At 49.1% G+C, this 22,605-nt stretch overlaps 1 long non-coding RNA gene across 1 annotated transcript; it reads left to right on the top strand.

The window, feature by feature from the left end:
* The first annotated feature begins 1,125 nt into the window (after nucleotides 1-1,125).
* Nucleotides 1,126-22,324, top strand: LOC110259334 (uncharacterized). Its single transcript, XR_014837514.1, has 3 exons — nucleotides 1,126-1,451; nucleotides 13,059-13,165; nucleotides 22,189-22,324. It is a non-coding gene; the product is annotated as an uncharacterized LOC110259334 (long non-coding RNA).
* The last annotated feature ends 281 nt before the right edge of the window (nucleotides 22,325-22,605 follow it).

The raw sequence follows: 22,605 nt of genomic DNA, 5'->3' as shown, positions 1-22,605 counted from the left end.
GTTTGGAGAGGGGGGTTGGTCACATCCATGGCATATGGAAGTTCCCAGGCAAGGGATCCAACCAACGCCACAGTAGGGATCTGAGGCACAGCTGTCACATTGCCAGATCCTTAACCTGCTGAATCACCAGGGAACTCCAACATCCAGCTGGGGTTTTTTGGTTTGCTTATTTTTTTTTTCCTGCTTTTTAGGGCAGCACTCACTGAATATGGAGGTTCCCAGGCTAGGGGTAGAATCGGAGCTACAGCTGCCAGCCTACGCCACAGCCACAGCAACGTGGGCTCCGAGCCACGTCTGCGACCTACACCACAGCTCACGGCAACACCGAATCCTTAACCCACTGAGCAAGGCCAGGGATCAAACCTGCAACCTCATGGTTCCTAGTTGGATTTGTTTCCACTGCACTGCAACAGGAACTCCCAAAATCCAGGTTGAATGTTCTTTAAAACAGTTCTGGAGTTGAGCATATCTAGAGCTCCAACACTATTAACAGCTCTGTGAACCTGGATGAGCCTTGTAGCCTCCCTGAGCCTCGGTTTCCCAATCCGTAAAGTGGGGGTTCCTCCATTCACTACTTCACAAGTGTGCTGAGAGCCCACCAAGAGCAAGTGCCGTGCCAGCTCTAGTCCATGAAGGATTAAGGCAGAACACGTGCATATTAAGCGCTTTCCCGCACCACGTCCCCCTCCCCCAGGCATGGGGCTGCTTAGCTAGTTTTGTGTGCAGAGCGGGAGCAAACGGACTTGGTTAGAGAGGTGCAGGGTGGCGGGTACAAGAGGTAAGGCGGCAGAGGGGCGGAGCCCCCAGCTCCTCCCAGCCCTTAGCCCGTCAACTCTCGGATCCACAAAAGTTATGACCCCAAGTGCAGTCCAAATTGAGGCCAGGGGCTGGCCCCAGGAGGCAGACAGAAGAGTGGGTTAAATCCGGTGCCTCCCCAGCCACCAAACGCTCCAGTTTTCCCACTTCTGCTTCCCGAAGCTGCAGCGCGCGGAGCGAGCGCCACCTGTCGGTCGCCGGAGGGAGCTGCGGTGAGACTCCCGGAAAGTGGGTCGCCCTTCTCGGTTCTCCCCACCCAGGGCACCCCCCCACACACACCGGAAGGCGGGGAGGGGGGCTAAGCAGTTTGAGATGCAGTCCCCACCTACACAAGTTTCCTCCATGTTCCGCTTTTCCTAGCTGCTGTTTCTGCGCTATAATCTTGTCATCCATTTATTCCCCCCACCAACAGTTATTGAGCACCTACTGTGTACCCGGCTCTGTTCTGGGCTCAAGGGACACAGAAGAAATATAACAGATAAAGCTCTCTGCTATTCTGGAGCATACAATCCGGGGGAAGACAGAAGAGAAAAGGGACAACAACCCAGGAGGCCACTGCTGGGTGAGATAAGTGTTGTGAAGGAGAAAGTAAACAGAAGGATGTAATAGGACAAGGACACTCCGCTTTGGATAAGGTGAGTAGGGAGGACTCTCTGAGGAGGCAACGTTTGCACTGAGGCCTCAGCGGGATAAGGCAGCCATGCTGAGACCAGGGCAAGGTATCCTGTGGAGGACATAACAAGTGCAAAGGCCCTGGGGCAGAAAGGAGCTTGGGGTGTTCAACCACAAAAAAAGGATCAGGATGGCCAAAGCTGAGGGATGGAGGGAGAGGTGGAGGGGGGGATGTCAAGGTCCCTTTTGGGGGCAAATCCAATCGTCACTCCCTGCTGAGGAGTCATCTCCTAAGAGCCTGAGAGGAAAAGAGTAAACCTCAGACTGAGCCCAAAGCATTCTGTCACCACTTAGCATCATCCAGATACCCTCCTGTCACACCCTCCCCACCTGCCATGAAGACCTGGGACCAAGTGTCCCCCACAGAGAAAAGCCCCAGATCATGTGCCCTGCCTCCCTCCCTGGGGCTTTGCCGATGACGATATTGACTCCAATTATTTGGCCAAGGGGCATTTGCAGAAGTGAAGAATGGACCTCTGTGACTGTCCAAGGGCTGGGGGGACCTAGAGTTGGCCTTAGAAGGCTCCCTGGGGGTACCAGGGGCTAGATTGACGGGGCAGAGGCAAAGCGGGGGAGGGGGGTGGCATGTGGAGCTGCATGTCCCAGGCTTCCTTGTGTGCCATCTGCTCTGGCTGTGGTGAACACCCCCACCCCCTGTCCTCTCTGAGTGCCCGCAGGACTGCCCCCATTTCCCTATGGCCAGCCTGCGTCCCTAATGTCCTCACCCCTTTGAGGCTGGAGTCTCTGCTTCAGCTGCCCTTGGCCAGAGAGAGAAGCCCTTAAGGGTTGTCGCCACCCCCCCCCAGCTCTATCTCCCTATCTTTGGTCCCTCCCTCCAAAAAAAAAGCAAAGTCCCCTGTGTCACCTGACAGTCCCAAAAAGGACTTTCAGGGAAATGCTTGGGTTCCATGAACCCTGTTCCCTGAGTCCCTCCCTTGGTGGGGGGAGGAGGGGGCTAAGGGAGGCTGTGGGTCACCCTCAGCCCTGTGGAGGGAACAGATCCCTGTCCCCAGTCCCAGCTGGCCTCAGCTTTGGGGACTGCCTGCCTCTTGGGGAGGGGGCGGAGCCTCCTGGAGCTTCTAATTACGGTTTCAGAGGCAGAGACTTAATTACTGCCTTGCGAAGGGTTAATTACCCCTAATCGGTTGGGAATCAGGCAATTCTCAGTGTCTTCTGAGAACCAAAATATTTCCCCTCCCGGAAGCACCCCCTGCTTTGGATCTCCTCGAGTTCCCTGCGTGGAGGTGTGCGGTGGGCTGGGCAGAGTCAGGGGCTGGGGGCATCTGAAACCACCCGTCTGCCAGCAGAAAATCCACTTTGTGGGCAGAGAGGAGACCCGGGTGGACCCAGAAGTGGCTCGCTCAGCAGAAGCTCACTCGCACCTGGGACCACACAGTTCCTCCCAGAGCCCTCTGCCTGGGCTCCTGGCCATGTGAGTGTCAGGAAATGCCCACCCACCTCTCGCAGGTGCTTCCTACCTCAGGCCCTCTGCTCTTGCAAAGGTCCCACCAAGTTCTCCCCGTCTGGGAAGCTTTGGCTCTAAAGTGTCATCTCTTCCAGGGAGCCCTCCCTAACCACTGTTTCCCCAGACACCACTCCCTTCCTGGGAGTTCTCCGGCCTGTCATGCTTTTACTCCTCCGAGAAATTGCCTGGTTTCTACCCTGGTTAGGTGACCTGGGGTTCCATTTCCTCATCTGTAAAGTAGGGGTGCTGTCAACAGTCCCATTAGAATCCTGGGCCCTGATTGTGGTGATCCCAGGGTTCAGGGTGAGTTGGGACCTTCTTCTGCAGGGTCCTGTGGGATGGACTTGAAGATGCTGAGCAAAGTTCAAGGGCCATGAGCCAGAGGGCAGGCAAGAGTGAAGTTCAGATGAGCAGTTCATCAGAACAGGTTAGACAGAATGCCAACCTGGGAACTGCGGTCAGGCTTCTTTTGCCTGACAGATGGGGAAACTGGGGATCAGAGAGGTGAAGTCACTTAGGGCACAAAGTGGGAGATGTGGGATTCACCCCCATTTGGTGGAGTCCCTTAGGCAGAGTGTGGAAGGGATAGTCTTGGGAGGCATCAATGGGAGGAGGGTTGTTTTCAGGGAAGGTGAAAAGTGACGTTTTGACTCGGCTAGGGGTGGGAGGAATGCTGGCGCAAGCCAGGATAGGGTAAGGATTACATTAAAGATAGGAAGAAGGAAGGGAGGGAAGAAGGGAGGAGGAAGAGAGAAAGAGAGAAGGAAGGATGGAAGGAGGGAAAGAGAGGGAGGAGGGAAAAAGGAGGAAGGAAAGAAAGGAAGGAAGAGAGAAGAGAGAGAGGAAGGAAGAAGAAAGAGGAGAGGAAAGGAAAGAGGGAGGGAGGGAGAAAGGAAGAATTGGTCAGGACTAGTTCAGTTGCAAGTAAAAATCCAAAGTCAAACTGTTTTAAGAAGAAATAATAATAGTAATAATTTATCAGTTCATGTAACTGAAAAGTCTAACATGAGTTGACTTCAGGTACAGCTGGATCCAGGGGCTCAAACAAAGTAATCTCCTCTCAACTGAGCTCTCCTCTAGGGAGCTTCTTGCTCAGGCAGCCATTTCCCATGGGAATTAAATGGCCTTACAAATCCCTGGCTTATATCTTATCAGCCCAGAAACTTCAGGGGAAATGGCCATTTTGCCAATAGCTCTGGCAAAAATCCTGTGCCTACCTCTCCCAGGACAGACTGGGATCCATGCCATTTAGGTACCAATCACCGTAGCCAGAAAATAGGCTGGCTGAAATGTGTTTCTTGGCCAGGTCTGGTCATGTGATCACTTCTGGTGATGGGGGTGGGGCTGGACAAAGGGTGAAACAAAAGGGGATAACTCATTCAATAAACATTTATTGAGCCCCTATTGTGTTCCCCCTTCTGGTCTAGTTGCTGGAAATACAGCAGAGACATCCCTGCCCTTGTGGGGTTGATAATGTAGGTAAAGACGAGGATTACAATATCAGAAGGTGCTATAGAGAAAATTAAAACAGGGGGAAAGGGTAGAGACAGCTGGGGGAAGGGAGCTGCAATTTTTAAATAGGAGGTGATATCTGAGCAAGGACTTGAGGCAGAAAGAGTGGAAATATCTGGGAAAGAGTATTCCAGGTATAGGGACAAGCCCGTGCAAAGGCTCTGAGGCCAGACTGTGTGTGGCGTGTTTGAGAGACAGCGAGCAGGCCTGCGTGGCTCAGGGGAGGGTGGAAGGTGATGAGGCAAATTGTTCAGGGCGTTGTAGGCCATGAAGAGTTTACCCTGAGTGAGGTGGGAGCCTCAGAGAGTTCAGAGCAGAGGAGGGATGGGACCTGACTGGACTCAGGTGTCCCCAGGAAGAGCAGCTGGTTAGACCAACAAGGCAGCTGCCATAGATACAGAGAGAGAAGCTGGGTCTCTACCTACCATGAGCTCCGCCACTCTCCCCACATCTCCCTGAGGTTCTGTTTGTTATTGTTTCCCATAACCAGTGAGGAGAAGGACAGGTGGGGTGAAGGGCTCGGAGGACAGGGTACCTCGAGGTTCCCCCTCCCAGGAGCCCCCAGCCCCACCCTGATCCAGGACTTGCGCTTGGGCAAGGCTGCTGGGGAATGTTTGTTTTTTTGCCTTCTCCAGCTTGGTGGGAACAGGCGTGGCTAGGGGCACGGGGAGGCATGACCTAGCTTGGCTGGGGAAGGGCTGTGGGGAAGGAAGCTGGGTCACTGAGAGGCCAACCCAACCCCAAAAGCCCTGTGGAGACCAGGGTTGCCCCCCTCGGAGAAGGCGCAGGGATCTGGAGATCAGCCTCGCATCTTGATCTGCTTGGATCTCGAGGCTCTTGCTCAAGCCAGGGACCGTAGGAAGGGGCCGGGGTGGGATGGCAGGCCCTGTGGTCGAGCTGTCGATGGCAGTGGCGATAAGGACCCTTGAGGTTGGATTTCAGCCCTGAGAGGGTTGAGCAACATCCTGTTTGGGCAGGCTCCTATGGTTTTCTCTCCTGAAGCCCTGCCCAGGCCTTGGTGGGAGAATTACAGGCAAGGGAACAGGAGCCAAGCACCAACTCGACCAGAACAGAAATAACCCCCCTTCAAATTTCCTAAGAATAGAATACACACATGCAAATGGAAGAGGAAGGAGAAGAAGAAGGAGAGGAGGGGGAAGAACTTAGACCCTATTTCACGTGCTACACAAATAGTAACTCTAGGAGTTCCTGTTGTGGCTCAGCGGAAGCAAATCGGACTAGGAACTATGAGGTTGCGCGTTTGATCCTTGGCCTCGCTCAGTGGGTTAAGTATCTGGGATTGCCATGAGCTGTGGTATGGGTCTCAGACGCAACTCATATCTGGTGTGGCTGTGGCCGTGGTGTACGCCAGTCGCTGCAACTCCAATTCAACCCCTAGCCTGGAAATCTCCATAGGCCGAGGGTGCCGCCCTATAAAGCAAAAAAAAAAAAAAAAAAAAGCAAACAAACCCCAAAACAAATAGTGACTCTAGGAGTTCCCTGTTGCGCTGCAGGCTGGGGATCCAGCACAGGTTCTATCCCCCAGCCCAGCACTGTGGGTTAAGGATCCAGCATTGCCACAGCTGTGGCATATGTCTCAGCTGTGTCTCAGATTCAGTCCTTGGCCCAGGAACTTCCATATACCACAGGTTCAAGAAAAAAAAAAATAAAGTAACTCCAAATAGACAGTAGACCTACATGTAAAACCTAAAACTATAAAACTTTTGGGAGAAAACATACAAGGCAATCATCATGACCTTGGCTTAGGCAAAGATGTCTTAGATATGTCACTAGAAGTGTGATCTGTAAAAGAAAACATGATTAATTTGGACTTCATCAAAATGAACACTTTTGCTCTTCAAAAGACTTTAGGAAAATGAAAGAGGAGTTCCCTCTGTGGCACAATAGGTTAAGAATCCAACGACAGCAGGCGAGGTTGCTGTGGAGATGCAGGTTCAATCCCCAGCTTCGGAACTTCCATATGCCGTGGGTGCAGTCATAAAATAAACAAATAAATACAAAATAAAATAAAGCTTAACTTGGAGTTCCCGTTGTGGCTCAGTGGTTAACGAATCCGACTAGGAACCATGAGGTTGTGGGTTCGGTCCCTGGCCATGCTCGGTGGGTTAAGGATCCAGCATTGCCATGAGCTGTGGTGTGGGTTGCAGACGCGGCTCAGATCTGGTGTTGCTGTGGCTGTGGTGTAGGCTGGCAGCTGTAGCTCCGATTAGACCCCTAGCCTGGGAACCTCCATATGCCATGGGTATGGCCCTAAAAAGAAAAAAAAAAAAGATAATAGAAGATTTAAAGATTGAAATGCAATAACCAGGAGTTCTGTAGTGGCTTGGCAGTTAAAGTTCCAGCATTGTCACTGCTGTGGCTCAGGTCACTGCTGTGGCGCAGTTTCCATCCCTAGCCTGTAACTTCCACTTACTGCAAGCCAGGCCAAAAAATGAAAAACAAATTAAAAAAAAAAAAACCCACATGAAATGCAATAACTAAAACCTTTGCTATTAGTGAGTGACACTATTATGTACTAGAATATATAATTAAATCTACTGCTAAACTGATAGAACTGGAGTTCCTGTCATTGCTCAGTGGTAACAAACCCAACTAGCATCCATGAGAATGTAGGTTCAATCCCAGGCCTTGCTCAGTGGGTTAAGGATCTGGCATTGCCATGAGCTGTGTTGCAGGTCATAGGCGAAGCTTGGGTCTGGCATTATATTGGCTGTGGCATAGGCCAGCAGCTGCAGCTCTGATTCAACCCCTATGGAACTTCCACATGCATTGGGTGTGGCCTTAAAAAACAAACAAACAAACAAACAAAAGTTAAACTTATAGGTACTATACGATACAGAAGTGAAGCCTCCTCTACACAAAAACTTGTATGTGAGTGTTCACAGCAGCCTTATTTGTAATAGCCAAAAGGTGGCAACGACTCAAATGTCTGCCAGTGGATGAATGAATAAACGAATATGGTGGATCCATACCATGGAATACTACTCATCAGTGAAAAAAGAGCAAAGAACTGATCAACACAGCAAGATTAATACTCAGTGAAAGAAGCCAGATACAAAATACTACATTTTATAGGATTCTATTTATGTGATATTTTTAGAAAGGGCAAAATTGGAAGTTCCTGTCGTTGTGTCTCAGTGGTTAATGAACCTGACTAGCATCCATGAGGCCTCGGGTTCATCCCTGGCCTTATTCAGTGGGTTAAGGATCCTGCGTTGCTGTGGCTATGGTGTAGGCCAGCAGCTATAGCTCTGATTAGACCCTTAGCCTGGGAACCTCCATGTGCCATGGGCACAGCCCTAAAAAGACAAAAGACCAAAAAAAAAAAAAAAAGAAAAAAGAAAAAAAAAAAGAAAAAGAAAAAGGAAAAAGAAAAGGCAAAGTTGGAGAGACCGAGGGCAGACCTGAGCAAGGAGGCAGGGGATATGGGCTACAAAGGGGAACATGGGAAATTTTGAGGTTTTGAAAGTGTCCCCAAACACCAGATTGTGGTGATGGTTGCACAGCTTGGTGAATTTACTCACCTGATTGTGCACACACACCAGGTGAATTAAACAATGTGTAAATTAACACCTCAATAAAGCTAAGAAAAAAGGTGCCCCAACAATCTTCAGATGGGGTTGTCCACATCCAGTCAATTAAGTCAACAAATACATGTTCCCTGAGCCCTGGGAACACAGGAATAAAACAGACAAAAAGCCCTGCCCATGGGATAGATATCCTCATGAGGAGACAGACAGGAGGCAAGCTCAGAAACTAAAATCTAGGAATTCCCATCATGGCTCAGTGGGAACGAATCCAACTAGCATCCATGAGGACGCAGGTTCCATTCCTGGCCTCACTCAGTGGGTTAAGGATCTGGGATTGCCATGAGCTGTGGTGCATGTTGCAGATGAGGCTCAGATCTGGCAATGCTGCGGCTGTGGTGTAGGGCCTAAAAAGACAAAAAAAAAAAAAAAAGGTGAGTTCCCATCTTGGCGCTGTGGAAACGAATCCGACTAGGAACAATGAGGTTGCGGGTTCAATCCCTAGACTTGCTCAGAGAGTTAATGATCCGGCATTGCCGTGGGCTGTGGTGTAGGTCTCAGATGAGGCACAGGTCTGGTGTTGCTGTGGCTGTGGTGTAAGCCGGCGGCTGTAGCTCTGATTAGACCCCTGGCCTGGGAACCTCCGCATGCCATGGGTGTGGCCCTAAAAAAGACAAAAGACAAAAAAAAAAAAAAAAAAAAAGGAAAAGAAAAGAAACTAAATCTACAGAGTTGTCACATGGTGATATGTTTTGAAAAATTAAGCAGGGATGGGGAGAGTGCGATTTTAAGTCAGGGGTCAGGGAAGGCTCTCTGAGGAGGTGATATTTGAGGAAAGACCAGAAGGAGGTGAAGAGAGTAGAGGAAGAGGGTCCCAGACAGAAGGAACAGCAAGTGCAAAGGCCCTGGGGTGGGAGCATGCCAGGATCACTGAGGAAGCCAGCGGGCAGAGGGAAGAGTGAAGGGGAGAGTGGGAGGAGGTGAGGGCAGAGTGTGGCCTTGTGGTCATGGGGTGGGGGGGGACTTTGACTTTTGCTCTGAGTGAGGTGGGAGCCAAGGAGGGTTCTTGAGCAGAGCAGGGCATTCAGGGGTGTCCTCTGGTTACTGTAGGGGGAAGCAGTCTGTAGAGGGGTGAGGAACAGGAGCTGGAAGGTCAGGAGCATGGGTCCAGGTGGGAGATGAGGGGCTGGTCCAGGGTGGGGCTGGGAAGGAGATGACAAGTGGTTGGACTCTGGATAGATTCTGAAAGTAGAGTCCTCAGGGTTTGCTGATGCAGGAGGAGGGAAGGGGGAGAGAGGAGAGAGAGAGACAGAGGGGGAGGGAGGGAGAGGGAGAGAGAGGGAGGTAGGGAGAGAGAGAAAGAAGAGGAGAGAGTTAGCGAGAGAGAACAGCCAGGAGAGGCACTGACTCCAAGTATTTTGACCTGAGCTGAGCATCTCAGCCACCAGGAAGGAAACTGAGGCTCAGGGAGGTAGGCAGAGGTGTCAGGTTGCACGTGGGTCCATGGTGGCCCCCATCCCCAGCTGAGGCATGATCCTGATTCAAGAGCTCTGGGGCGTGGGTATTGCAAGGGGCAGAGGGTGTTCAGAGCCTGGCACCTCCTCCCCTCTGCCTCCCCAGACGGCATTCCAGTAGCCCCTCTGGCTCTGTTCTCTTCGATTTAGTCTTCTTTCCAGAATTTCTCCTCCCTCGGGAATCCAGCCCATGTGCTTCTGATTCCTTTGTCCTGAACTCATAAGGCACAAGCACCCCCCAAAAGCCTTATGTGGAAGCGTGCAGAGGCAGGGGAAGGGGAGGGGGCCACATTCCTCCCCTGGGGAGGCCAGGATTGTGTCCAGCAGCCCAGTAGCACGTCCAGGACAGCCAGCAACAAGACAGGCATCTTCCCAGGCCAGGCCAGACGGGCTGCCGTCCCACACAGGCTTTCTTTGGGGCCTGGCCGGCATCCGCCCACAGACAGGGCTCCAGCTGCTCTGACCCCCCCGAAAGGCCTCCCACGCATTTCCTCCTAGGAGCTACGACTGTGGGATTTGGTTTCCACCACCCTCTCCTTCTCTACGTAGCTTGGCCACTCCCTCAGGTCACCTCCCTCGTGGCCACAGTGGCCTGGCTCCCCAGCCAGCTATAGATAGCTTGTGTGTGGCCAGAGCCACAAGGAAGGCATCAGACCCTCCTTGGCAACTCTCCCATCCTCTGGCCTCTGTGCTCCATCCTCCTCCCCATCATCCAGCCCCCTCCTGCCCCTCCAGGTCAAAGGCCTCAGAGGGGTCTCATTAATTCATTTGCTCTTTGCTGAGCACTGACCCTCCAGACCCTGCTCTTGCTGTTGGGGAGACAGAGTGACCAATGCTTAGAAGCTAGTACTCATAAGAGACCTCAAGTTCCCACTGTAGCTCAGTGGTAATGAACCCTACTAGTATCCATGAGGACGCAGGTTGGATCCATGGCCTCACTCAGTGGGTTAAGGATCCGGCGTTGCCATGAGCTGTGGTGTAGGTTGAAGACGAGGCTTGGATCCCGCATTGCTGTGGCTGTGGTAACTCCAGTTCAATCCCTAGCCTGAGAACCTCCATATGCCACGGGTGAGGCCCTAAAAAGCAGAAACAAAAAGAAAAAAAAAAAAGGAAATAGCGAGCAAGGCTATCATTCAGGGACAAGGCTGATGAAAATCTCTTAGAGGGTGGCTGGAGGGGATGGGGTTTTGAGTTGAGGACCCCCAAGACTTTCCCCTCTGGGTAAGTGATTCACTAGGACTCACAGGACTCAGAAAAGGCTGTTCTACTCACAGTTGTGGTTTATTACAGGAAAAGGATACAGATTAAAATCAAACCGAAGGACAACGGCACATGAGTGAGAGTCCCTGGAGCCAGGCACAGGCTTCCAGTGGTCCCCTCCCAGTCACGAACACAGCTCTGAATTCTCCCAATGACCATGTGTGACAATGCACAGGGAGTATTCCCAATCAGAGAAACTTACCCCAGCCTGGGAGTCCAGGGTTTTAGTGAGAGCCAATCACATAGGTACTGCTGACAACCAGTGTCTGATCTCAGGCCCCAGTCCCTCCAGAGGCCCAGCTGACACTGCATGGTGGCCCAAGGCACCTGACATAAATCACAATGGGGGAGTTCCCATTGCAGCTCACCCAACTAGTAGCCATGAGGATGTGGGTTCGATCCTTGGCTCCGCTCAGTGGGTTAAGGATCCAGCTTTACTATGAGCTGTAGTGTTGGTCGCAGACTGTGCTCAGATCCTGTATTTCTGTGTCTGTGGGGTAGGCTGGCAGCTGAAGCTCCAATTTGACCCCTAGCCTGGGAACTTACATATGCCATGGGTGTGGCCTTTAAAAAGATAAATAGGAGTTCCTGTCGTGGCTCACTGTTTAACGAGTCCAACTAGGAACCATGAGGTGGGAGTTCAATCCCTGGCCTCGTTCAGTGGGTTAGGGATTCAGCGTTGCCATGGGCTGTGGTGTAGGTCACAGACATGGCACGGATCTCAAGTTACTGTGGCTGTGGCATAGGCCGGTGGATACAGCTCCGATTGAGCCCCTAGCCTGGGAGCCTCCATGTGCCATGGGTGCAGCCCTAGAAAGAGACAAAAAGATAATAAATAAATAAATAAATCACATTGGGAGCATTGGCTACCTGCAGTGGCTACGGTCCTAGGTATACAGACAGCCTTAGCAGGCAGAACATTCCAGGAGCTTAAAGATGACATCCCAGGAGCAGGGCAGGCCAGTGCTGCAGACAGGTCTTTCTTTGAAATGTGCAGAATTGGAGCACCTCAAACCTGCTGAATTAACTCCTTCCTGTGCAGGGCTAAAGGTTACGGTGGACCAAAAATGCATCTTGAAGGAGTTCATGTTAAAGGTAAGGCCAGAAGGAAGTGGGTCCTTACCTGATTGAGCCTTCAGGTGATGCCACCACCCTAGCTCTTACTTGGATGGCAGGCTGGTGAGAGACCCTGAAGGAGGAGACATGCCAATACCTCCAGGCAGAGAATTCCAGGCAGAGGGAATAGCAGCTGCAAAGGCCCTGAGGTGGGACTGAGCTTACAAGAAGAGAAGGAAGGAAGGTCAACATGGCCATCCCAAGGATGGGAAGGAGGTGAGGACAGAGGGGCCAACTGGAGCCAAGTTAGAGGGCCTCATGGACAGAATGACAGGAAGAGGGGAGTCCAGAAGGACACCCCCATTTGGGGCTTGAACAACTGAGCTGGAGTGGAGCCATACACTCAGAAGGGGAAGATCAGTGGACAAACTCCAAGATGGCTCCTATAGTCCTCACGTCCTGGTATCCACACCCTGTGTAATCCCTTCTCCTTGAGTATGGACAGGACTTTGTAACTTGCTTCTAACAATAGAATAAAACAGGACTTCCCATCATGGCTCAGAAGGTTAAGGACACCACATTGTCTCTGTGAGGATGTAGTTTCGAGCTCTGGCCTAGCTCAGTGGGTTGAAGATCCGGTGTTTGCCACAAGCTGTAGTGTATGTTGCAGATGCAGCTCAGATCTGGAGTCGCTGTGGCTGTGGCATGGGCCCAAGTGCACCTCCCATTTGACCCCTATGCCAGGAATTTCCATATGCTACAAGTGCTGCCATTTAAAAGAGGGGGGGTCCTTACCTTTTGTGGATCAATGGGTTAAGAACCTGACAGTATGCATGAAGATGTGGGTTCAATCCCTGGCCTCACTGAATGGGTTAAAGGAACTGGTGATGCCATGAGCTGCTGTGTAGGTTGGAGGCGTGGCTCAGATCTGGCATTGCTGTGGCTGTGGCATAAGCTGACAGCTGCAGCTCTGATATGACCCCTAGCCTAGGAAATTCTATATGCTGCACATGCAGCCCCCCCCCCCAAAAAAAAAACAATGGGATGTCATTTCCAAAATTTGATTGCAAAAGATTGAGATCTCCACCTCTCTCTCTCAGTCATGTTATAACACATAGCAAGGAGCTGAAAGCCACCTCCTCCACAGCCTGTGAGGAACTGAATTCTGCCAAAAACACGTGAGTGAGCTTAGGAGTGAATCTGTTTCTTATCTAGCCTTCAGATGACACTGCAGCCTCAGCTGACGTGTGGATGGCAGCCCATGGAAGACTCTGAAGCAGAGAACCTGGTGAAGCCACGTCTAATTCCTGACCCACAAAACTGTGAGAACTGTTTGCTCTTCTTTTAAGCCCCTACATTTGGGGTAGCTTGTGACACAGCAATGGATCACTAATGCATAAGTTTTGTCAGAAGTCAAGAGGGGAATCAGGAGTTACAGTGTTGGCCATGCAAAAAAAAAAAAAGTTGTAGGGGGTTCCCATCCTGGCTCAGCGGTTAACGAATCTGACTAGGAACCATGAGGTTGTGGGTTTGATCCCTGGCATTGCTCAGTGGGTTAAGGATCTGGCATTGCCATGAGCTGTGGTGGAGTCACAGACGAGGCTTGGATCCCATGTTGCTGTGGCTCTGGCATAGGCTGGTGGCTACAGCTCGGATTAGACCCCTAGCTTGGGAACCTCCACATGCCATGGGAGCAGCCCTAGAAATGGCAAAAAGACAAAAAAAAAAAAAAAGAAAGAAAGAAAAAGCTTTAGGAGTTCCCGTCATGGCGCAGTGGTTAACAAATCTGACTAGGAACCATGAGGTTGCGAGTTCAGATTCCTGGCCTTGCTCAGTGGGTTGAGGATCTGGTGTTGCTGTGTGCTGTGATGTGGGTTGCAGACTCGGCTCTGATCCCGTGTTGCTGTGGCTCTGATTCAACCCCTAGCCTGGGAACTTCCATATGCTGCAGGAGCGGCCCTAGAAAAGACAGAAAAAAGAAAAAAAAAGTTGTCATAAGCCTCTGCCTTGACTTCACTTCCCCCAGTCGGAGAGCCTGAGACAAGGATTTGAGTTCAGGTGCTTCATTAGAAGGGGAACCTGGAAGGCATGAGTAGAGAAGAAGGGAAGTGAAATAGGGAGGGGTGGGTAGCCAATACCTAGAATTTGAATGGGCACATTTCTGCTGTGAACATTTGGGACTCAGCCCCATGGGGCATCTCCGAAAGAGTGGGTAGGACTCACACCTCAGTTATCCCACATGAAGGGTGAGGGAGCTGGGGTACTGATTCACCAAAAGTGATGGGCAGTTATTCCCAGGGATGTTAACACCCCCTCTGTTTGGACCTGCGCCCACGTGGTCCATAGAAAGCCCCCAGGCACAGCATCTCGAGTGTTTACCAGGGCTGGGACTAGAGTGAAACGCACAGATTGATTTTTCTTGGCACATCACTGTAACAGATCTCGTCTTCATTTAAAATTTTTCTTTTTTATTCACCATGAATGTTTTGCATTCATTGTGATTATTTTAAACATTGCACTAGAATAATATTCATCCTGACAATTGAGTTCTTTGATGCCCCCTTACATTTTGCTCTCTGTGATGAATGCCTGGTTCTCACCCTAGTTCCTGCCCTTGGGGTTCACATTCCAAGGTCATCAGCACGCACAGGAGAAGACTCAGGCACCCGTCGCCATTATAAGAGTCAGTGCAACCTCACTTTGCACTAATGTGAGCCTCAAATCGCAGGGGTTTAAACTATTAGAGATTGTACTTGCTCATTCGGCCACTGTCTGGCACATTGCAGGTGGCCTGTTGCAGAAAGAAAAGGAAACACAGTTGGGCCACCACTAGCTCTTAAAGCTTCCACCCAGAAGTGGCACATGTCATAACAACTCGCTTCTCATTGGCCAAAGCAAGTCATGTAGCCATACAAATGTGTGGGGCACTGCCTTCTTACCTTTTGCCTGGAAGGAATGATAGTAACTGACCCCAGTGACCACTGAGCAGCCCCAGGCGAGGTTGAGTGGGGCCGGGTGTCTGAAACTAGATGGGAAGGTCCAGGTGGGGATGGAAGCATATGAGGGAGGCTTCAGGGTATAATTGGTATTAACTCCCTAGAGAGGCTGTCCTACCTAGACTCTCTCACTTGACAGACCCATGGGGCTGGTGGGTTCAGCCTCAACTCTGTCTTAACCTTCCACCCTGGATTTTTCATTTTACTGTGGTGAAACACACAAAAGAAAATTGACATCTATACCATTTTAGAGGTCCCATTTGGTGGCATTAATTACATTCGCATTGTTGTGCAACCATCACCACCATCCATCTCCAGAACTCTTTTAATCTTTCCAAACTGATTCTGTCTCCTTTTGATACTAATTTCTGGAGTTCCTGTCGTGGCTCAGTGGTTAACGAATCCCACTAGGAACCATAAGTTTGTGGGTTCAATCCCTGGCCTTGCTCAGTGGGTTAAGGATCCAGCGTTGCTGTGAGCTGTGGTGTAGGTCGCAGATGCGGCTCGGATCCCGCGTTGCTGTGGTGTAGGCCAGCAGCTACAGCTCCGATTCGACCCCTAGCCTGGGAACCTCCATATGCCGTGGGAGCAGCTCAAGAAATGGCAAAAAGACAAAAAAAAAAAAAAATACTAACTTCTTCCCTTCCCCAGCCCCTGGCAACCACCATTCTTTTTTCTGTCTCTATAATTCTGACTGTTCTCTGTGCCTCACATAAATGGAATCATACAGTATTTGCCTTTTTGCGACAGGCTTATTTCACTCAGCCTCCTCAAGTTTCATCCAAGTTGTACTGTGTGTCAATTTCCTTCCCTTTTTAAAATTTTTAAGTGGTTACAAAAAACACGTAACATAAATTTTACAATCGTCACCATTTTCAGGCACAGTTCAGTAGTGTTAAGTATATTCACACTGTGGTGCAACCAACATCTAGAACTTTTTTATTTTGCAAAACTGAAACTCTGTACCCAGTAAACAACTTCCCTCCCCCACTCCCCTCAGTCCCTGGCAACCACGACTTTTTTTTTCTGTGAATTTGGTACTTTAGTTACCTCACATGAGTAGAATCATGCAATATTCGTCCTTTTGTGACTGGCTTATTTCATTTAGCATAATGTCCTCAAAGTTGACGCATGCTGTACTGTGTGTCATAATTTCCTTCCTTTTAAGGGCTGAATAATATTCCATTGCATGGATCTGCCACATTTGTTTATTCATTCGTCCCCTGATGGAAACTTGGGTTACTTCCACTTTGGGGCTATAGTAAATAGTACTTTTATGAGCATGGGCATGCAAATATCTCTTTGAGACCTTGCTTTCCATATTTAGTTAGTACTTACCCAGTAGTGGGATTCCTGGATCAGATGCTAATTTTTTAAGGACCTGCCATACTATTTTCCACAGCATCTACACCATTTTACGTTCCCGCTAATGGTGCACAAGGGTACCAATATCCCCCCATTCTTGCCAACACATGTTATTTTCTGTTTTCTTGGTAGTAGCCCTCCTAAAGAGTGGGAAGGGGCCTCTCATGGTAATTTTGATTGACATTTCCCTGATGACTTAGTGAAGTTGAGCATCATTTCATATGCTTATCGGCTGTTTATCTCTCCAGGGATTTTAACAACTCGGTTTCAAAGAAAGTTCAGGACATGGGTACCAGTCTTCTTGTCATTGCCAGGGCCTCCTGGCCTCCTGTGAGCCAGGCAGAAGCTAGGCATAAGAGGCAAGCTTGGTGGTGGCATATTCACAAAGGGCTTCATCACTTGGCACCAAGACCCACGCCAAGGGCCACAGAAAATCCCAGTGACATTCTTGCCTCCAAATAGGGGGGTGCTGACAGGAAATGGTTTCAGAGAAGTTATTCCTTCAACCACTCAGAAAAGACAATACTGTCTGCCCAGAGGGGCCCTCTCACCCTCCCTCACCCTGCTTCCCAGTGGCATCACCTACAAGACACTTTTGGCCCAGATGATGTCAGTCCTGCACACAGCACACAGGTCCACAGCCCCATCTCTGCCTCCTGCAGTGTGGAATTGATTGACAGCTCACAAACATCATTCATTCCTCCCTCCATCGACCACAGGTTGTTCTTTTTTCAAGTAAATATTCCTTTAAATTAATATATTGATTTTTTTCTTTCCTGGGGCATATGGACGTTCCCAGGCTAGGGTCTGAATTGGAGCTGCAGCTGAGGCCTACAGCACAGCCACAGCAACACTGGATCTGAGCCACATCTGCAAACCTACACCGCAGCTTGTGGCAATGCCGAATCCTTAACCCACTGAGCTAAGCCAGGGACCAAACCTGCATCCTCATGAATACTAGTCAGGTTCTTAACCCACTGAGCCACAACAGGAACCCTTCCTTCTTAAAATTCTTTTTTTTAAGTCATTGAAAGCTTTTATTTTATCTTGTTTTATTTTATCTTTTTAGAGCCGCACCCATGACATATGGAAGTTCCCAGGCTAGTGTCTGAATCGGAGCTGCAGCTGCTGGCCTACACCACAGCCACAGCAACAGGGGATCCCAGCCACGCCTGCAACACAGCTCATGGCTTAACGCACTGAGCAAGGTCAGGGATCAAACCCGAGTCCTCATGGATACTAGTCAAATTCTTTTTTTTTTTTTTTTTTGGTCTTTTTTTTTTTTTCATGGCTGCACCCAAGGCACATGGAGGTTCCCAGGCTAGGGGTCAAATAGAAGCCATAGCCTCTGTTCACTGCCACAGCCACAGCAACGCCAGATCCGAGCCACGTCTGCAACCTACACCACAGTTCAAGGCAATATCTGATCCTTAACCCACTGAGCAAGGCCAGGCATGGAACCTATGTCCTCATGAATACTAGTCAAATGCCTTTCCACTGAGCCATAAATAGGAACTCCAACTTAAAATTCTTAAACGAGAAGTTCCTGCTGTGGGTCAGTGGGTTAAGAATCCAACTGCTGTGGCTCAAGTCACTGCGGAGGTACAGGTTCAATCCCTGGCAGGATGCAGTGGGTTAAAGGATCTGACATTGCGTCAGTTGTGAGCTAAGTCGCAACTGCAGCTCAGTTCAGTCCCTGGCCTGGGAACTTTCATATGCCAAGGGTGTGGCCATTAAAAAAAATTCATAAATGAATTTATTCTGAAAGGAACCTTTGGGATTTCCTGTTAAGGCTCATCAAGGTTGAGAACCTGACTAGTATCGATGAGGATGTGGGTTCAATCCCTAGCCTAGCTCAGTGGGTTGAGGATATGGCATTGCCATGAGCTGTGGTGTAGGTCGCAGAGGTGGCTCAGATCTGCCATCATTGTGGCTGTGGTGTAGGCCAGCGGTTACAGCTCCAATTGGACCTCTAGTCTGGGAACCTCCATATGCTGTGGGTGAGGCCATAAAAAGCAAAAAAATAAAAAATAAAAAGAAAAATAGAAAAGAAAGGAACCTTTATGCCACTACCACAAAAGGAAATCAGGGCCAGGCAAGAGGATCAGAAAAAAGAACTCCATTGGGAGGAGCAGAAAGTAGGTGATATGAAAGTCAGTTCATGCCATTGTCATTGTTAGACTCAGAGCTGGGATTAGGGTGAGGAGAGTGAGGCATTCAGCAGCAGAATTTAGGGGGTGTCTTGCTTTCAGAGCAATGCCTACACTCCCAGGGCCCTGAAAGCCACAACCTCACCATCTAGTCCAGCCATGGACTGTTTCTTTTGTTTAAAAAAAAAAAAAAAGACAAGAAGAAAATGGAAAGAGATTACTGAGGTGTTGAAAAGGTGTCAAAAATAGTTCACACAGCTAAAAAAAAAAATCAGTCAAAAAATGGACAAAAGACCTAAATAGACATTTCTCCAAAGAAGATGGCCAATCGGCATAAGAAAAATGCTCATCATTGCTAATTATTAGAGAAATCCGAACCAAAACTATAATCACCTAACATTGGTTCAAATGGTCATCATCAAAAGGCCTACAAATAATAAATGCTGGAGAGGGTGTGAAGAAAAGGGAATACTCCTACACTGCTGGTGGGAATATAAATTGCTATAATCCCTATGGAGACACTGTGGAGCTTCCTTAAAAAACTAAGAGTAGAACTACCATATGACCTGCAATCCCACTCCTGGGCGTTTATCTGAACAAAACTCTAATTCAAAAAGTTACATGCACCCCTATGTTCATTGCAGCACTATTCACAATAGCCAAGGCATGGAAACAACCTAAATGTCCATCAACAGAAGAATGGATAAAGAAGATGTGGGACATATATACAATGGAATATTACTCAGCCATAAAAGGGGACTAAATAATGCCATTTTCAGCAACATAGACGGACCTAGAGATTATCATCTAGTAAGTAAACCAAAGACAAATATCATATAATATTGCTTGCATGTAGACCCTTGAAAAAAAATGATACATGAGTTCCCATTGTGGCTCAATGGGCCAAGGACCTGATGTAGTCTCCCTGAGGGTGCGGGTTCAATCCCTGGCCTCACTCGGTGGGTTAAGGATCTAGTATTGCCACAGATCACAGATGTGATTGGATCCATTGTTGCTGTGGGGCTGTGGTGTAGGGCTGGAACTGCAGCTCTGATATCCCTAGCCTGGGAACTTCTTTGTACTGCAGGTGTGGCTGTAAAATTAATTAATTAAAAATTCAAAAATCAAATTAAATGGTTCCAAAGAACTTATGTACAAAACAGAAATAGACCTACAGATATAGAAAACAAACTTACAGTTACAAAGGGGAAAGGGAGGAAGAGGAATAAATTAGGAGTTTGGGATAAACATATACACACTCTTACATATAAAAGAGATTACCGACAAGGACCTACTGTGTAACACAGGGAACTATACTCAATATTTTGTTATAACCTATAAGAGAAAAGAATCTGAAAAAGAATGCATGTGTGTGTATAACTGAATCACTTTGCTGTTCATCTGAAACTAACACAACATTGTACATCAACTATATTTCAATTTTAAAAAAGAAAAAGAAAGGGGGGGAAGGAAGGTGTCAAAGATATAACCACAATAAACTCAGACTTTGACCTTTATCCATGCAACCATCACTGAGCACAGCTGTGGACTAGATATTGTTGAAGGTACAGAGGACACAGCTTTGACCTCAGCAGGTGCACTGGAGGGATGCAGACAATGAACAATAGTACAACAAGCAGAGGACCCCAGTCCCCTAACCCCAGGCACTCAGAGGAGACCATCAGAGATTAGGGGAACAGGAGAGAATCCATGTGGGGCCAACACTGTTCTAGCTGGTCAGCCTCCACACCTTACTGGGTGTTAAAAATATTTTGAATGTCATTTCTGACTTTTTAGCTGCTGCACACAATATCACCCCGTGATCTCTCTGGTCTTCTCTCCTACTTCTCTCCCCGCTGCTCATTCAGCTTCAGCCACACAGGCCTCCTTGCTGTTTCACACCAGGCATGCTCCTGTCTCAGGCCCTTTGCACAAGCTGTTCCCTCTGCCTGGAAGGCTCTTCCCCAGATCTCTTCATGGTTCCTCCCTCCTCCCCTCCTTCAGGTCTTTCTACAAGCGTCAACTTCTCTGTGAGTCTTTCCCTTACCACCTTATTTGGTTCAGCCATCCCCAGAATCCCTCCTCCTTCATTAACCTGCTTAATTTTCTCATTCCTACCATTCTCCATAATGTTCTTTTTGTCACATTCTCAGTCTTATCCTGTGATGAAATGTCAGCCCCACAGGGCAGAGGTTTGGGTCTGGCTTATTCACACTTGCTCCCCTCCCCCCAGTTCCCAGAATAGTGCCTGGCATTCTGTTTGTTGAGTGAATACATGACTATCAGATCTGTAAAAAGAAGGAAAGTAATGCCTAATTCATCTCAGGGCAGTGAAAAGATGAAATGAGGTTGTGACAAGAGAGATGTTCACGGTGGGGTTGGGAGGACACTACCATGACCCGCTCAGGATTTTTTTTAAATTGGGGTCTGATTCATATGACGTAAAATTCACCATCAGAAAGTGAACAACCCAGTGGCATTTAGTACATTCAACAATGTTGTGCAAACACCACTTCTATCCATGTTGTGGCATGTATCAGAACTTCATTCCTTTTTAAGGCTGAATAATATTCCATGGTGTGGCTGGTTCACATTTTGTTTATCTGTCCATGGACACTGGGTTGTTTCCATCTTTTAGCAATTTCTAATCACACTGTGAACATGCATGTACAAGTGTGTGTTTGAGTCCATGCTTTCAATTCTTTCAGGTATCAATGACCTAAGTGTGGAATTGCTAGGTCATAAGGTAACTCTTTTCTTTTTGCTTTTTTTTTTTTTCTGCTTTTTAGGGCTGCACCCACAGCATATGGAGGTTCTGAATAGGACTGAATAGGACTGAAGAAGAGCTGTAGCTGCTGGCCTACACCACAGCCACAGCAACGCAGAATCCCAGCCACGTCTTCGACCTACACTACAGCTCACGGCAACACCGGATCCTTAACCCACTGAGCAAGGCCAGGGATCAAACCTGCGTCCTCATGGATGCTAGTCAGATTCGTTAACCGCTGAGCCACGACAGGAACTCCGGTAACTCTTGTTTAACGTTTTGAGGAGCCACCAGGCTGTTGACCCCTTGCTGATAGAGTCCTAGAGATGGGTTTATACCTCCCAAAGCCCCAGAATATATCACTTCTTTCCAGGACTGTTCCATTTTTGTTGTTGTTGTTTTTGTCTTCTTCTGCCACCTTCGAGGCATATGGAAGTTCCAGGGACCAAATCCTAGCTGAGGAGTTCCCTTTGTGGCTCAGCGGTTCTAGAGCCAGACATTGTGTCTGTGAGGATTTGGGTTTGATCCATGGCCTCGCTCAGTGGGTTAAGGATCTGGCGTTGCCGAAAGCTGCAGCACAGATCGCAGAGACAGCTCGGATCCAGTGTTGCTGTGGATGTGGCATAGTCTTCGGCTGCAGCTCCGATTTGATCCCTAGCCTGGAAACTTCCATATGCTCCGAGTGTGGCCCTGAAAAGAAAAAAATAATTCTAGCCAGGAGCTGTGACCTATGCCACAGTTGTGCCCATACCAGACCCTTAACCCACTTCACTGGGCTAGAAATCCATTGGATGCCTCCGCAAAAAGGAACCGGATCATTAACCCACTGTAGTACAGCGGGGACTCCATTCTGAGACTGGTCTTGACCATCAGTGACATCCGCGACCTCATTGCCCACCACCCTGGAAACCCGTGACACGGGGGCCCAGATGGGGAAACTGAGGCTCTGGGCGAGGTTGATGAGCCTAAAGCCCCTTCCTTCTCACGCCCACTCCCTACCCCACATTCTGGGACACCCCCTCAGTGCCCCTGGGAGGCCAGAGCCCACCCTCACTGGGCGTTGTCAGCCCCCAGCCTCCGGCTCCCAGAAGCCCTTGCAGAATGGGGAAGAAGCAGAGAGCTGTGAGACAGCGGCGGAAACGCCTTCGAGAGAGTCGCTCCGGACTGCAGAGCTTCCTGTTGGCAGCAGCCAGTTCCCCCTCCCTGCCCACCGTCACCCCCAGCTTTTCCCCTTCCCCAGCAGGGCCTAACCCCCTTGGCCAACTCTGGCCATCTCTCTTTCCCTCACTTCCTCTAACCGCTTCTCATTAAAGCCTTTAAACGTTTTTAAATTTCGCAGAAATTTTGCCCAGGGCCTGGTTTACAGAATGGATGAAACGTAATTCTCATGACCATGGGTCTGTCCGTAACCTGCTTCACTATTTCGTTCATTAATTTTTAAAATTTCTGTAAGGTCGACTTTGAAAAACATATGGTTACCAAAG

Source organism: Sus scrofa, chromosome 2 (assembly GCF_054392235.1).
Source record: "Sus scrofa isolate SSC_HxYL_T2T_F1_AM1 chromosome 2, Sscrofa_HxYL_maternal_Yorkshire_Landrace_v2.0, whole genome shotgun sequence".
NCBI lineage: Eukaryota > Metazoa > Chordata > Mammalia > Artiodactyla > Suidae > Sus > Sus scrofa.
This window is presented reverse-complemented; position numbering and strand designations above follow the sequence as displayed.